At 36.7% G+C, this 17370-nt stretch overlaps 1 pseudogene; it reads right to left on the bottom strand.

Moving 5' to 3' along the window:
- Positions 1–12762: 12762 nt before the first annotated feature.
- LOC103742983 lies at positions 12763–15122 on the bottom strand (annotated as a pseudogene).
- Positions 15123–17370: the final 2248 nt, after the last annotated feature.

The following is a 17370-nucleotide window of genomic DNA, read 5'->3' on the forward strand; positions in this document are numbered from 1 at the left end:
GGCATGTAACCCAGCATAGAACTGGGAAAATGAACAGCAGACCCCAATCTTATCTAAAGGAATATTGACAACTGATTGCTGTTAGATGAGGAACAGCTGACCCTCCTAGAACAAAGACCTCTAGATAGGCTGACTAGATTCACCAGATGGACAAGTAGTGGGGAATGGCTGGGGGTACTGACCACACAGTGGACAGTAGAAGGGATAACACAGTATAAGGCCTGTAGTGGGGGGAGGGAGGCTATGGGAGGGTGCCATCTGGGAAGTCGGTGTATAGTTGAATAAGATGGTTTGGGATGTTCTGTGTGATATACACACACAGAAAAAAAATCAATACATGTGCCAACATCTAAGTGTTAGTAGCAAAAAAATGAATCTTTCTGTGAGAAACAGTATATTTTAAAATGAAATGGAGATCTTTTTTAAAGGTTAAATCTTATTCAATTTTATGTCTCATGGGGCTTATACTGAGTTCAATATTATAGAACTGTGTTAGTTCAACAGCAAACCTAAAAATTTTATAGCCACTTTTGAAAGATCTGTATCTTTGCTCTGGAAAGTGTTATTGAGCATATTAAAGCTGTAATGATATGCTTCTTCTAAAAAAATAACAAATTATATTAAAAATGTAGGAAACAGCATATTTTAAAATGAAATGGAGATCTCTTTTAAAGGCTAAACACTCGTTCAATTTTATATCTTATGGGGTTTATACTGCGTTCAATATTTTATAACTGTATTAATTCAACTGTGAACCTAAAAATTTACAGCCGCTTTTGAATGAGATGTATCCTTGCTCTGGAGTGTATTACTGAATATGTTAAAACTGTGATGAAATGCTTCTTCTAATCATGTGGTTATTAAATTAAAAAACATTAAAAAATAATAATCCTTTAAAGCATAAAAATTTGCTCCTTAATAATTAGTAGATGTGAAAAACATTACCATCGAAATCTACCTGACGACATTATATTCATGCTCAGATGCCAAGGAGCTCAGAAAGTAACGGACTGTGACTAGGAATAATCATATATACAGAATTTAGAAACGTATGTGCAAACATCTTAGTGTCAATTGCCTTAAAAATGAATTTTTCTGTATGAAACTGTGTATATTAATAATGAAATGGAGATCTTTTTTAAAGATTAAAACCTAATCTAATTTTATGTCTTATAGGGTTTATACTGAGTACAATATTGTATAACTGTATTAATTCAACGGTAAACCTAAAAATTTATAGCCAATTTTGAAAAAGAGATGCATCTTAGCTCTGGAAATTGTTATTGAATATGTCAATGCTGTTGTAATGAAATGTTTCTTTTAATTATGTGGTTATTAAATAAATAATTTTAAAAAAGAGCTGTGATAGTCCAATCTTTGGCATGTTTATTAGTTTTCTAAATAATTAATAAATAGGGTATATCATATTTTCTTCCATGAGCAATAAATTATTTGGTAATTAATTTGTTAATTATTGTCATAATTCCATTTCATAATATTTTCATGTATTTTTCTTTATTTTTCTATTTTTGAGATAGGGTCTCCCTGTAGCCCCAGCTGTCCTGGAACTCACTATGTAGACCAGGTTGGCCTTGAACTCACAGAGATCCATCTGCCTCTGTCTCCCGAGTGCTAGGATTTAAAGGCATGTGCCACAACACCTGGCTTTTCTTTCTGTTTTTGAGACATCTTCTCTTGTAGGTGAGTCTGGCTTCTTTGTACATTTTTACTCTTATGGCATTGTAATTTGAGAATTTAATATTTATGCTTTGTGGTTTGGGAAATTATCACAGTCTAATTAATCATAAGGAAGTTGCACTTTTATTGCTTAAAAACTATACTCAATAACTAAGCAGTAAATTATTAGTGTTTTATAATTTTAGTATTCATTCTTGTTTATTTTTGTACATTTTACAGACAGAATTTAAAAATTCTATTTTACTATTTGCTGAGTATGGCCCTGCATGTATTGTGTAATCCTTCTGTACTTTGTTGTTATGTTGAACTCAGCTCTTTATGTTTGAAGTTTATGAATGTTATATGGTTTATGTGCATACATTGTTTTGCATGTTACTTAAAACATGATAAATGCTCTTATCTAAACATTACTTACTATTGTTTTACCTATTTTATTTTTATTTTTAACCCAATATGGAAAATTTTGATAAATAATTTTATATTTTTCAATGCTGTTATTTTACTGGTTCCCTTCCTGCTTTCCTTTCTTCCTTTTTTTTTCATTCTGAAGTTTATCTCATATATATATATATAAATCTTCCAATAAAATTTTATTTCTGTATACTGATTTTCAAATTTTATAGAATTTTCACACGTCATTAAATATCCTCTTGAGGTTTGAACTACACAAAATAAGTGATGAGTAAATTTTGCTGACAGGCATGGTGCTCCTCCCTCTTTCATATTGTACTTCTGAATCTTCCTTATTTATCTTCCCTCAACCTATGAAAGTTATTTCCTGAGTCAACAAATACACTTCTTATTGTAGTTGTTGTTTCTATGCCACTGTAACAAATCACAATTTAGTGGCTTGAAACAACATGGTTATTATCTCACAGTACTGTACCTTGAGAGTCTAGGTTGGCTTGACTGGTATTTCTGCTCCAGTTTCTGCAAGGCTGAAGTCAAACTGCTGGCTGGCTGAGTTCTTATGAAGAGACTCTGGGAACTGTTTATTTTCAATCTCGTTCTGCGAGTAGATTTTAGTTCACTTATGACCCTAGTAATGAAGTCGGTAAAAGTTTTGATCTGGAATGCCCCCAAAGGCTCATGTGTTAAATGCTTGATCCCCAGCTTGTGAGGCTATTGGGGAGCGGTAGAAGTTTTGGAAGGTGAGGCTTACTTGCTTGGAGGAAATAATTCATTGGCAGGACGTTATGACTTTGCAGGATAACTAGGACCCTGGCCCTTCCTGCTTCCCAGTGAAAAGCTTTTCTCTGCCATATGCCCAAATCACTAGCCTAAACCAACAAGATCGAACAACCATGAAACCTCTGAAACTAGTTTTATGTTGGATATTTTGTCAGGAAAACTAACATGAGGTCTCCAATTTTTGTTGCCTGTTAGCTACTAGAAGCCACTGTCTGCAGTCCTGTTTTAAACATTACAGAACGTATGCATGCAAGAAAACATCATATGTTACCTCATTCATATCCACACTCCATTAACTCAATACTTTCTCAGTGGGAAATTTTTTTACTGTCTGTAACCTGAATTTCTGTTCTTCAGTGTCTATCCTGCCCTCTTCTTATTCTTTCTGTTTTTAAGGATGTGTTTCAAGATTCACATTGGTTATCTAAGATAATTGTACTACTTTTTTTTGACTGACATATGACATTGGTACATATTTATGAGGTACAGTTTTATATCTTACCATATACATCTTGTTCAAAATCACACAGCAAATGGTAGAGCATGTATTTGCATCCAGGTCTTTCTGAGTAAAAAAATCACATACTGTTTCCCAATTACCAAATAACTTTGTATTACTCACTTCCCAGTGTTATAATATGGAAGAGTTAAAACTAGATCTCCAAATGGCCTAAGATAGTATTTCTTTTTTTACTTCTTTTTCCTTACCATGTACCCTCCAACCATAACTTGTAGTTTCAGAAACCTTTAAAAGGTTCAACATAGCAAACAAAGCCATTTTTTAAAACTGTTTCACTTTCTTTCCTCAATTATGTTTTAAACAATAAAACATTACTTTAAAATTACACCGTGGTAATTAGCTGGCCCTGAATTAAAATTTGTATTATGATTTACTATATTTCTTCCATTCTTGAATTTACAATATTTACATTTTGGAAGCTTTGTCATGAAGAGAGCTCTTACAGACTGGGCACACTTCTGTAATCCCAACGTTTGGAAGACTGAGATTGGAGGATTGATAGTTTGTGTCTAGTCTGATCTACCTAGAAAGCTAAAGGACAGTCTCAAGGATATCTAGGCCTTAAAAAAATACAAATAATACAAATAATAGCAAAAGATGGCATGAAGTGGGGAGTATTGTGTGGGAGTGGAGAAGAGGGAGGTGGGTCTGAATGTGATCAAAATAAATTGTATGAAATCCCCTAATCAATAAAATTTATCTAAACCAAACAAACCAAAGATTGAACTTATAATTAAGAATATTCTACAAGTATCATTGACAGTATTTTTCATTCTTTCTAAATGGTACAAAGAACTATAGTAGGTTTTAGAACCAGGAAGGATTTTTAGATTCAATGAAAAGTAGAAATTAATGGATTATAGTTATGTTGATGCTTAATATGGCCAACTTGTCAGGATCTAGAATCACCTAGGAGACATATCTATGATGTTGGGTTAATTGAGGAGAGAAGACCTATCCTAAATGTGGGTATCACCAGTCCATTGGCTGGGATCCTGGATTTTATAAAAAGGACTGACTGAGCACCAGCATCTCTGCTTTCTGACTGCTGGTTTACTGTGACCAGATTCCTCTCACTTCACTATCATACCTTCCCAACCAGAATGAACTGTACCTCAAAATATGAACTAAAAGAAATCTGTCCTTCTCACTTCACTATCATACCTTCCCAACCAGAATGAACTAAAAGAAATCTGTCCTTCTTTAAGTTGCTTTTGTTGGGTATTTTGTAACTTTAACAAGAAAAGAAACTATCACAGGCATATATAATGCTTCATATAATTTATCCCCTTTATAGAAAATATCATAAAATTATTGAAATAAAATTACATGTGAAATCATTTTATTGATGAGAAAGCAAATCTAGAATGAGGATGTGATTTTTCTAATTTCATAAAACTTCCAGATGAACTGGGCATGTTGGTGCATGCCTTTAATTTGATCAAGATACAAGCACTCCAAACGTAGAGAACTCATCTGCAGACTACAAATATTGGGTCAAGTGATCATGCACATTCTATACTTTTATTTAATAATATGTAAGTTGGTAAGTCTTAGATTTTTATGTAGACTGACCAAGGACCTTTTTGCAGGCCGTGCTAAAGCAGAAGCCAATACGAGGCCTTGAGTTCATAGCTACAAACTGCCATGCAGATATTAGAAAGTGCGAAAATATCTTTAAGGATAAGGCTAAGGATGTTCCAAGTGCTATGCTAAGTACAATTTTCTATTTCGGTTACAGGACAGACAGAGATGCAGCTACAGACACATTCCTAAGAGTTCATTGTTTGTATGAGCTTGCCAAATACCTAGAATGTATAGAGAGTTTGGAATATGTGTTCAGCAGATTGAAAAGGGTACAAATACAAAAACAAAATTGTGCTGTGATTAATGACTTCCTGTTACTACATTTATTGTGTATGCCAATTTATAAAAGATGAAGAAAAACTTTAATATCAGCGTAGGATGGGCTAGAAATCTATAAACTAATAGAGTCCATGAAAATTTTAGTATCAGAATTTTATGCAAAGAAGACTGATGAACTGGATCCAAATGAGAAAGGAAAAAGATGATGAAAATATGTCAGTAAACAGAAACCAAAAGGGATTAACCTCACCAAAGCTCAAAAGATGAGACAGGTAGAGATACTTGTATTTGTGAAACACAGAAAAATAACAGATCTACTCAGACTGTCAGGAGCAATTCTACATTTATTATTCCGAGTAAATACAGAGTATGTAGCTAGAGAACCTATAAGAGTTAGATTTTCTCAGTGTTCGGGGAGGGACAAAAAGTGGGTCTGTTAAAATTAAGATGATAGTTCCTCAATGGGGAAAAGGGGTAGGGTCTGGTACAAATCAGGAGTCATGTTACAATCTTGGCCCTATCACCTGGAAGTTTTTGTTTTTGGAGGGAGGGAACTTTCTGAGACAGGATCTGCCTGTCATCCCAGCTGCCCTGGAACTCAGTATGTAGACCTGGCTGGCCTCGAACTCACAAGGATCTGCCTGCCTCTGCTCCAGAGTGCTGGGATTAAAAGTGTGTGCCACCATGCCCAGTTCTACCTTAATTTTTTGATACAGGGTCTTTGCTGACCTGGGAGATGGACTGCCTGTCTACTGAGTCCTAGGTGTACATCTGTTCCTCTCCACAAGTCCTGGGGTTACAGTCATGCGTATGCTGTCATGCCCAACATTTTACATAGGTTCTGGGACTCAGAACTCAGATCCTCAAGCTTGCACAGCAAGTACTTTACCCACTGAGCCACTTTCTAGTCACCAAGAAGTTATTTTTATTTGCACCTATTAATTGTACAAAATATGAAATTATTGTATGTCTATGAGTACATTGCCTGCATGTAAGTAAATGTGCCTGTGTCATGCAGTGCAGTGCTTGCAGAGGTCCGAAGACAGCATCAGATCCCCTGGAACTGGAGTTATAGATGGTTGTTAGTTGACAAGTGGATGCTAGGAATTGAACTTGGGTTCTCTGCAAGAGCATCCAGTGCTCTTAACCACTGAGCCATCTCTCCAAGCCCAAAGTATGAAATTCTTAATGTTACTAAATACCTTAATTTCTAAGGCATACACAAATTGTCTCATTTTCTAAACATTGATGGGTGTAGGTACCTATTGCAAGTGTGATGCAGAAGAAGGAAGTCAGGTTCTACACTAAAAAACTGTATAATTTTGCATTAGATAAGTAACTTCTCTGAGTATCCATTTTTAATTTTTTTTATGTGCATGAGTACATTGCCTTCATTATGTAGGTGCACCTGTGTTGTGCAATGCTTGTGGAGGTCAGAAGAGGGCGTTGGATCCCCTGGAACTGGAGTTATAGTTGCAATGTGGGTGCCGGGAATTGAACCTGGGCCCTCTGTAAGTGCAGCCAGTGCTCTTAACAGTTGGACCATCTCTCCATCCTTGACTATCCATTTCTTAACTCTGAAAAGTTAGACTAATATCTCTTTCCTGTGGGTGTTATGAACTTACAGTTACAGAACACATCCATGCCAATGATAAATTCTAGTTTGTCCTTTAGTCCTTTCATCTCTAAACTCGAGGCACATTGGATCTCTAGCTATGTTTTTAATTCTTTCTTTTCATGTGGTCATCAAAAGCCCAAACATGTACTGGTTTGGTGCTAATGTTCACAGATCTGTGCTGTCTTGCTTGCTACCTCATTATCTAAAATGTCTTGTACTGTGTATTAAAATCCTTGATGTTAACAGGTGAGGTGTGCCAATATGAATGCTGCAGTGATAGAGGGAATGAGAGGAATTAGTATATATGGAAAACGACAATTATTTGAAGAGGTATTATTGTAACTGAGACACAATTACACTTATGTCACGTGTTTGCCTATTCTTTCATTTGTCATTTCATAGGTTTGAAGTCTAATTTGCCACATTATGGCATGAAAGAATCTGTCCTTTAAGGAGGATAGCAATATTTTTTCTATCTACATATTTGTATAAAGTTAAATTTTGCTTATGTTTTAGGTAAAAAAGTCATTGAATGCAAAATTAGGCATGATATGAAAATCCAGTTCTCATCTCTAAACCATAGGTATAAGAGAGTTGAAAATATGTGAAACAATGTCATTCTTTTCACTGTAGTTTTTGACTTTGAAAAATAATTACTTTTCATGAAAATGTAATTTATGTCAATATATGTTTACTGTTGTTAGTGAATTAAAAATGAAGTATTGAAAAAAAAACTCCTAGTTTGTATGCTGAAGACATGGTTTTGAGGTTAAGAGTATGTGCTGCTCTTGCAGAAGACCTGAGTATGGTTCCCAGCATCTACATTGGGTAGCTCATGATAGCCAGTAACTCTAGTTCCAGTGGACTTGGCACCCTCTTCTGGTCTCTGCAGGCACCCACACAGACATGATATATGTACACATATACAAGAATAAAAATAAGTCTTAAAAACTCCCAGTTTTTCTTTCTAATTTGTAAATATTAATAGATACATAATACACAAATTAAAGCACTTTTTGGCATCTTAATACTTTTCACATTAAAAGAGGTCTTAAGACCAAAATATTGCAAACTATTTTTCTAGATGAAAGAAATTAAAGTATGAAGTTATAGCTATTTTGCTCACAGATCAAATGTGGACACTTGCTTATTTTTATAAATAAAGTTTTATTGGAACATAACGACACCACTTGTTACATATTATTTATGGTTGCTTTTTCTTATAATGGCATACTGGAAAGAGAGATTATATTACCCATAAAAGTTAAAATATTTACTATCTGGCAGGATGATTTTGCTGCTGATGTTCTTTAATACAGAATACCCTTGCTTAATTACATGAAGTGAAATGCATTTCTCTTACTTGATTTGCTCCAGTGTTATTGTTATCTATGCATGTTAAGTAGGCTTTGATTATTAGAGGATAAACATGATACAGCTATACTGTACATGAACATTTAATAAATAAATATGGAGAGGATTGTGCTAAGAAATGTATATCTTGTGTTAAAAATATTTATCCTTATGGAGGTTGGTCTTGTTTTCTGTGGATCACTTCTGTTTTACAGTTAAAGCTGGAGTCCCCTTTTAACTTGAAATATCATCATTTATAAAATGTTGTATAAGATAAAGACATTACCAATTGCTAGAAATCTGAGGGCCTTCTGCTTTATTATGGCCTTTCAAACAGAAGTCTAGTGCTATCAGATTTGAATTTGGAGAATATATGAGATTTGGATTCAGTGGGGATAAGATAAATGCGTGCTAGGAAGATTCAGCACTATCCATTTCTTTGTTCAAGAAAAAAATACACTAAGAAGCTTCCACGTTACTGGACACAGCTGGTACATGCCTTTCATCTAAGGTCACCTGGCAATTACTGTACATCAGAACACAATTAAAAAGAGAGATAAAGAATGCACTATTATTATTTTGGAATTATATGCCCTGGATAATATGTGTAGATGGCCACAGCAAAAGAACCGCTGTTTTTCTTCCCTTCACTCAGTACCTAGAATAAGACTGTAATGATATCATTTCATGTCTGTTTTTGAATTTCAAATGTGGGCTTCAGTTATAGGAAAATCTGGAACTGTAGGCATTTAGAGTGAAGCAATTCAGCTTGCTCAGATTTGAAATTGAGGCACTGAGAGGTTAAGTGGTTTGCCTAAGATAATAGAGCCAGCTTGTACAAGATCAGGAATGAGAATCTCAGACATGGAATTATTTCCACTCAGCCACACTATTCTCTATTTTTCTAAAGTACTTACTGTGAAGGAGACAAAAACATTATATGTAATCTACTACCTCACCAGGACAAAAACATGAAATTAAAAATCCATTCTTGATGAGATCATGTCTTTGAGTGGTTCAGAATAATACTTTGATATAGTCATTCCGATGAGAAGCTTATTCCTAAAACAATGACAAGGAAAAGCAAAAATAAGCCTCATTTTATGGATTGAGAAAATTTAATAAGAAAGGTGAGGCAGGAGTCATGTGACTATGAAAGCACGTGTACCATGAGCAGTAAACAAACTAGCAGTAGCACTCTCTTCTGGTGTTTGTGACTAGAGAACTAATACAGAAGTGTGACTCCGGTAAGGTCCTTAATGTTTTTAAACTTCAGGCTTCTTATATGTACAAATGAACAAAACTATGTCTATTCATTAATTAAGCCTCTTACATGGCATGCAGATGGTAATTTCAAAACATTTATATTTTTGGTTGTTTCTTTTGAGACAGGGTCTCACTTTGCAGCCCTGCCTGCTTTGGATTTCTCTATGCAGACCAGGATGGCCTTGAACTCACAGTGATCTGCCTGCCTCTGCCTCTTGAGTGGTGAGATTAGAGGTGAATGTCACCACTTCTGGCAAATATTTAATTCTTGATGTAAAGAAATAATTCATGTAGAGATGACTATTCAAATCATAGTGAATTAAATTTTCTGCTCTACTTTTAGTGATCTAAAATAACCAGGGGCCAGTGAGATGGCTCAGTAAGTAAAAGTGCTTGCCACTGTGGCTGATAACCTCAGTTCGATCCTCAGGACACACGTGATGGGAGAGTACCTGTACTCCTTTTAAGTTGTCCTCTGACTTCTACACATGTAGCACCTGCGTGTGCGTGCCTGTATCTCCACAAACCTATTCTAATGGATCCTGGGGAGATTATACAGTGGTAAATGCAATCAACAATATGTTATCACTGTCAGATGGATGTAAATTCATAAATATGTTTTTGGGCTTTCATGTTGTTCTAGTTTGCTTTCAATTGCTGTGACAAAACACTCTGACCAATACCAACTTAGAGAGGAAAGGGTTTATTTGGCTTACATCTCCCGGGTCACAGTTCTTCAGGAAACCCAAGGTAGGAACTCAGGGCAAGAACCTGGAAGCAGAAGCTGGAGCACAGGCCATGGAGGAACTCTGCTTACTGGCTTGCTCCCCTGGCCTGTCTGTGCTCAGCCGCTTTCTTATACAATACAGAACCTGCCCAGGGGTGGTAGGGCCCTCCCACATCACTCAAAAATTAAGAAAATATCCTACAGGCCAGTCCAATGGAGGGAGGCAATTCCCCAGTTGAGGCACTCTCTACCCAGGTGTGTCAAGTTGTCAACTAAATCTATCCAACACACATGTGAAGCGAAATGATAAATTATATAAGAATTTATAAGTAAATGGAATGTAATATATATATATATATGTGTTTTGTGCTGTAATAAAATATCTTAGATGAGTCTTTTTTGTAGTGTAATCATAATTATTTCCATTTATGCCATTGAACACAGACGAAATCTGGTTATGGATTGGGGAGGTAAATGCTGGACTGAGCTTTTAGACCCTCAAATTTCTTGTTCAGTTTGCACGCCTGTATACAAAATGTGTTGTTCTGAACAATCATTTATTGACATCGGCCACATCAATGCAGATTATTAAAAAACACTGTTTTGATGCGGGGTCTTATGTACTCCAGGCTTTATTCAAGTTCTTTATTGTCAAGTATAACCTTGAAATTCTGACTCTCTTACCTTCATCTGAGTGCTGGGATTACAGGTGGGCACTGCCGCACCGTATTTATGCAGTGCTGAGGACTGATCTCAGGGCTTTGTGCTTCCTAGGCAGAAACTATACCAACTGAGCTACATCTCCATCCCCTCTCAAGATACCATTTTATGGTGATTTCTGCCTATCGAATAACTAAGAAATTCATTCAAATGTCTCTATTTCAAGGCCCATTGACAGTCTAACAACCACTTACTGAGCACTTGCTTAGGATTGGGCACTCCTCTGGGCACTGGGGAATGGTAACTCTCAGCCTTTGTTTTTAAAGTAATCTAGTAATTCAGTTAAGAAATGTGTGGTGATTGTGTGCTACGTGCTTCATATAAGAACTGTATCAATGTGCAGGTTGGACAAGGTTCAGGTTTCAAGGAATTTGCAGTACCTGACAAATTAGATTTAGTCAAATAAGTGAATGAGTTATACTTTATGTACTTGCAATGACTAGAGGTTGTTTTGATATCCTGAGAGCATGTAGATGAATGGAACCTCATTTAACCAGAAAATGCTTCTTTGAGGAACTGACATTTGACTTACAATCTGAAGCTAAGAATTAAGACGATAAAAGAACAGGAATCTTTCCATTGCAGCAGGGACAGCATGTGCAAAGCTTCTGAAGCGGAATGAGAGATAGCAGATCCGAAGAGCAGAGAACAAGGTCAGTATACTTGGAATGCAGAGGCCAGATAGAAAAAGGCAGTGAAATTTGACTGGTGAGATGGGCGAGCAAAGGGTCACATAGGCCCTTTTACATCATGGAAAAGAAGCTCAACTTTGCTTTGCTTAGTGCAGAGAGAATCAGTTCAAGATTCTCAAGCAGGAGGATGGGCAATAGAGATGCACACCTAGAATTCCGGCACTCAGGAGGTGGAAGTGGGAGACTCCTGAGTTCAGGCTAGCTTGGGCAATATATATAGTGAGACCTTTTCTCAAAAAAAGAGAGAAGTTTCAAATAGCAAAGAACATGATCTGCTCTTTTTAAAAATAAAAGTAATCTGGGGCTGGTGAGATGGTGCAGTGGGTAAAGGTGTTTGTCCCCAAATCTGAAGACCTGAGTTTGATCCTTGGAACCCACATGGTAGAAGGAGAGAACCAAATCTGACTAGTTGTCCTGTGATTTCCACATGTGCCATGGCATACATACCCACCTTTCCACCTCCACAAAAATAAATGCACATAATAAATTTTTATGAGACACAATTACTTTATTGATTTCTTAAAATCAAATATTGCCAACTAACATTACTTTCATATACACACCATTCATAACAATGGAAATCTCTTTGGTCTTTTCAAATAATACAATATATAATACACAAACTTAGAACTTAAAATGCACCCTGATTACTTATGCAAGCTGGTAATTGAAAAAACATATGTGCCATAGCATACACTCCACCCAACTCCCAGCCAAATACATATAATAAAAAAATGTAAAGCATATTTTTAAAGAAAAGTCAGTTTTCTATTATGATAGATGTTCAAGAGCTGCTTCAAATTAAATATATTCAATGATCACTCTAGCCAGGCTTCACTAAGATCTCATAACCAGTTCATGCATGACCATATTACCTAATTTTCAGCAGTGAATGCACTGCCAATGGCCACAAGAGGCAGAGGAACCAGGACCCAACAAGCACCAGGCTGGTGAGGGCAAGCTGTTCTTTCCTTTGCAGTTTCTAAAGGTCCCCCACACAGAGTTCTTTGGAGGATAAAGTAGGAGGAAGAAACAAAAGAAAGCCAAAATCCATCTTTGAAGGAAAAGTAAAGCAACTTCAGGTGAACTTCAGCTTCCGGACAAATTTGACTCAGTGTTCTGTCTGAACATAGTCTTCTGTGCTCTGGGACAGAGTGCTCAAGTACTGCCAGCTCAGGGCAGACAAGAGCATGACAAATGACAGGTAAATTGGGGGAACAGTAGCTTAAGGAGATGAACTGATAGTTGGGAAGATTCTTGGTCCTGATTGTGGAGGTTATCTCTTTTCTTTCACTAGAAGAGGGGTCTGATTTTGGGATCCAATGATAAAACTCTTCTATATACCAGTATATGATAGCTTTGACAGATGGAATATTGGTCACATCCATCATAAGGGTAACTGCTTGCCCCTTCTGAATCTTCACCACCCCTTTGAATACTTGCTGATTATTTTAATGGAAGCTAGCTGGCAATTGCATGGGGATAGCACAGAAGTTAAACCTACTACAGATCTGGAGCCTTGACAGACAGGTGATGACATGGCAGATGTTGTGCCAAGTATTGGTAATGAGTTCATTCAGGCACTGCACAACCCCATCAGTCTTCTCTGACTTGACAAAATCTCCCAGCTTCTTTACATACATGTTCCAAACCTCGTGAGTCTCAAACTCTTAAAAACCTACTTCGTAACATGAATAGAGAATGATTTGTTGGTGTGCAAATGTGCAAAGAGAGATACACCAAAAAACAGGTGGGGGGACATTCTCCTTGTTTAGTCAAGAAATGAAATGATAGGGGCTTCAGCTGCAGTGGTAGCAATAGAGGTAGCAAGAGAGAGTGCTTTGAGAGACTCATCCTATCCCACTACTGGCAAGTTCTTGTTCCTTCAAAATACTATCAGACTACCATGCAGAAAAACTGCTAACACAGAGCTTTGGCCTCAAGATTTCTCCAGTAAGCCCATTAATGGTTCTTCTTACCCCTATTGCAGATTACTTACTTCCCAATGTTAGTATTGTTTGTGATATTTCAATGTCCCCTTTGCCTTTCATAAGTCCAATAGTTTTTAATATTAAATTATCTTTTAATTGGGTGCTGATTGATTTACTGATTCAATATAATAAATGTCTTGAATTTTTAAGAACACATGTAAAGATATAACCATGTATGATGCATAATAAAACTCATAAAATTGCCATTATAAATGCTCTGCTCCGGGGCTGGAGAGATGACTCAGTGGTTAAGAGCACTGGCTGTTCTTGCAGAAGACCCAGGATCAAATCCCAGCACACATATGGCAGCTAATGACTGTCTATAATTCCAGTTCCAGGGACTCTGACACCTTCTTCGGTCCTCCATGGGCACTGCATAACATGAGTACACTTACATACATGCAGGCATAACACTCATACATGTAAAATAAACATTTTTAAAGATTTTTTTAAAAAAATGCTCTACTCCTAATAACTAATTGTAGAGAAAAATGTTTGAAACTCCAAAATGGCAAAATCAGATCTGATACGCATTGACTTCAAAGCTGGTAGAGGAAAAAGCAATTTAATTCAATTCTCACTACGTTCCAGTTATTGGAGGTAGAAAATAAAAACCACTCTGAAGTCCCAAGATGCTAATTGACTTGTAAAAGATTACAAATATACATAGTTAACTATGTTAACTGAGGTAGTTTAGTTAGCCAAGGGCCAAATTTTCATTTCTTGAATCCAGTATTTAGTCCAACAAACCATGACATATTTGAACAATCTGCTTGGCATCTTAAGAACTGTGCTATAGGCAAACAAAAAGATGAACCAGGAATAAACTGAACCAGCACGGTTAATATTGTTTATTTAGACATTCATTACCAGGAACATAATAGTGTGAAACAGAAGAGTAGAACTTTGTGCCATTAAAAATTTCCAAACCTGTATAGTGATCTTGATAAAAGTAGCTTTCATAAACTATTTTAGATGAAAGAGGTGGTTCATAACTGTAATCCCAGTTCTTGGGAGGCTGAGGCAGGAGGATTGTCATGGCTTCAACATTAGCCTAGACTGCATAGGGAGTTCCACTGGGCTACAAAGTGATGCCTTCTCTCAAAAATCACCAAAATAAATAAATAAATAAATAAATAAATAAAGAAAGAAAGAAAGAAAGAAAGAAAGAAAAAACAAAAGGAAGAATCATTTTATTTTATAACTTGCTAACATAGTGGCTTTTTACTACCATCTATTTGGTGGCATGCATTAACTGATATGTTCTATCAAAAATACAGTTTATACTGAAACATACAATATTGACATATCACAAACTCTGGTTAGTAGGAGAGGTGCTACAAAGGTGTGTGTGGGGGGGGAACAAGATGGACACATAAAATTGAGTCAACAGTGAGGTTAGTCACAATAATGAGTATCTCAGAATACTTACATATTGGTGATAGGAGAAGTACAAGACGACTCTACGCTTTTTCAGCATTTTCTCAAAGAAAGAACATTTAAGCTTGATTGGATTATCAGTGATCTCAACACTGTACATTAGAATCACTGGAGAGATAAAAGGTGTTGATTATAGGGGCTGGAGATATGGCTCAGGGGTTAAGAGCACTGGCTGCTCTTGCAGAGAACCTGGGTTCAATTCCCAGTACCTACATGGTGGCTAACAGGTCTAGGGAATCTGATGCACTCTTCTGACCTCCTCGGGCATTGCACGACATAGGTACACTTACCTACATATAGACAATACATTGATATACATTAAAAAATAATAAGTAACATTTTTAAAGGTGTTGATTCCAATATTCAGTGCAGACACATATATCTTACTCTATGGAATTTGGGCCCAAGCCTCCATTTATGAGGCTTTAACTCTCTCCAGTTAATAACAATGCTATTTGAAATATAATCTTTGTTGGAGAAACACCATAGTTGCTGATGGTAGGAATAGGGACAAATACCTCTCTAAACTCTTCTTTAAAAGGGAGAGTAAGCTCGAGGGCAGCCTTGTCTACAAAGCAAGTTCCAGTTCAGCCAGGACTACATAGTGAGACCTTCTCTCAAAACAAAGCAAAAATCTTTGTTTAAAAAAAATACCACACGTGGTGGCATATACCTTTAATCCCAGAACTCAGGAGGCAGAGGCAGGCAGATTTCTTTGAGATCAAGGCCAACCTGGTCTGCATATTGCATTCCAGGACAATTGGGGCTACAGGGAGACCCTGTATCAAAACAACAACAACATAAAAGAAAAATACGTAAAGAAGGAATGTTAGTAAGAGGGAGAGGAAGGAGAGATAGACATAGGATATTTGAAAAAAGCATAGGGAAACATTATTTTATAAGCTTACTTAAATATAGTATTTATGGTGATAGTGCTTCCCCAGGATATTGACTATCTGTCAAAAACTCCAGTGCCAGATATGGAAAACCTCCATTTTAACTGTTCGTCAGGGTAGTCAAAGTGACTCCCCAAACAATATAGGCTATTTCCATTACCCTTGGTTGCCTTCCAGTACATGAAGATCAAACTGTATTGCAGAAGATACTACACACATTGGATACAGGACTTGGAGGAATTGAGTTGGAAAGCCAGGCATTGAGCTGGAACTGGCTTGAAAGTCTCTGCCCTGAGTGAGGTTCAGCTTTCATAGTATCGGAAGAAGCTATGAAAGCTGCTAACGAAAAATATCAGCAGTCCTGCCCAGCTGTAAAACCAATGAATGACAACAATGACTGACCAAGCAAGATATTCCTAATGGTACAATAGTGGCACTTTTATCTTGGAGATGGGAGGGGAATAACCAACAACTGTCTAATTGGACTTCAAATCCTGCTCCATAGGAGTGAATTCATGCCTGATACTGTAACTTAGTCAAATACTCGTGGCTAGAGAAGTCATAGACCCTAGAGGAGAACCTACAATTGTCATTTCCATAAACAAATATAATTTCCAAGTGTATTCGAAATACTTATCCTTATACTCACAGAAGAGTATAGGTTTCATCCCTCATCAGAAAAGTGAACATGGAGTGCTGAGCTCCAACTAGTACATCTAAAATCCAACCCTATACCTAAGGGAACACCATGGAACAGGGGGTGGGAAGACTGTAAGAGGTAGAGGACCAGGATGCCTGCCGCTAAATAGTATATTATAGACAAGACAGGAAAGACGCACCCATGAAACCTCAACAATATGGGTCCTCAATAAGATCTGCACAATGACAACACTAGTTGACATGCCAATGTGGATGGGGGAAATTTCACAAAATCCTACCTCTAGATGAAGACCTATAGGCAATCAGTGGCTACTGAGGCTACTGAAAGAGGAGAATGTTTTTTTCCAGGAAAGAGCCCCCTGACGTTATCCAATCCCCAGTGGTCAGCTCTAAATACATGTACACATAGGCACCACTAAATAATTTTAGTAGGTTGTTTATAAATAGATACGTGTGTGTGTGTCTGTGTGTGTGTGTGTGTGTGTGTGTGTGTATGTACAGCAATAATCATTAAAGAAGAGGTCAGAATATTGAGAGGGAATAGGGAGAATGTGGGAAGAGTCAGAGGGGAGAAAAAGAGGGGAACAGTGTATAAATACAGTACTCATGTAAACTTCTGAAAAAGTAATTTATTAACATAAAAATAAAAGGACATGAAAATAAGATAAGAGAACATTGTGTAATGTTAAATAAAACAACAAAAACGCTATTACAGAAAACCATATATACCTC

Source organism: Nannospalax galili, unplaced genomic scaffold (assembly GCF_000622305.1).
Source record: "Nannospalax galili isolate Female #2095 unplaced genomic scaffold, S.galili_v1.0 scaffold311, whole genome shotgun sequence".
Taxonomy (NCBI): Eukaryota; Metazoa; Chordata; class Mammalia; order Rodentia; family Spalacidae; genus Nannospalax; species Nannospalax galili.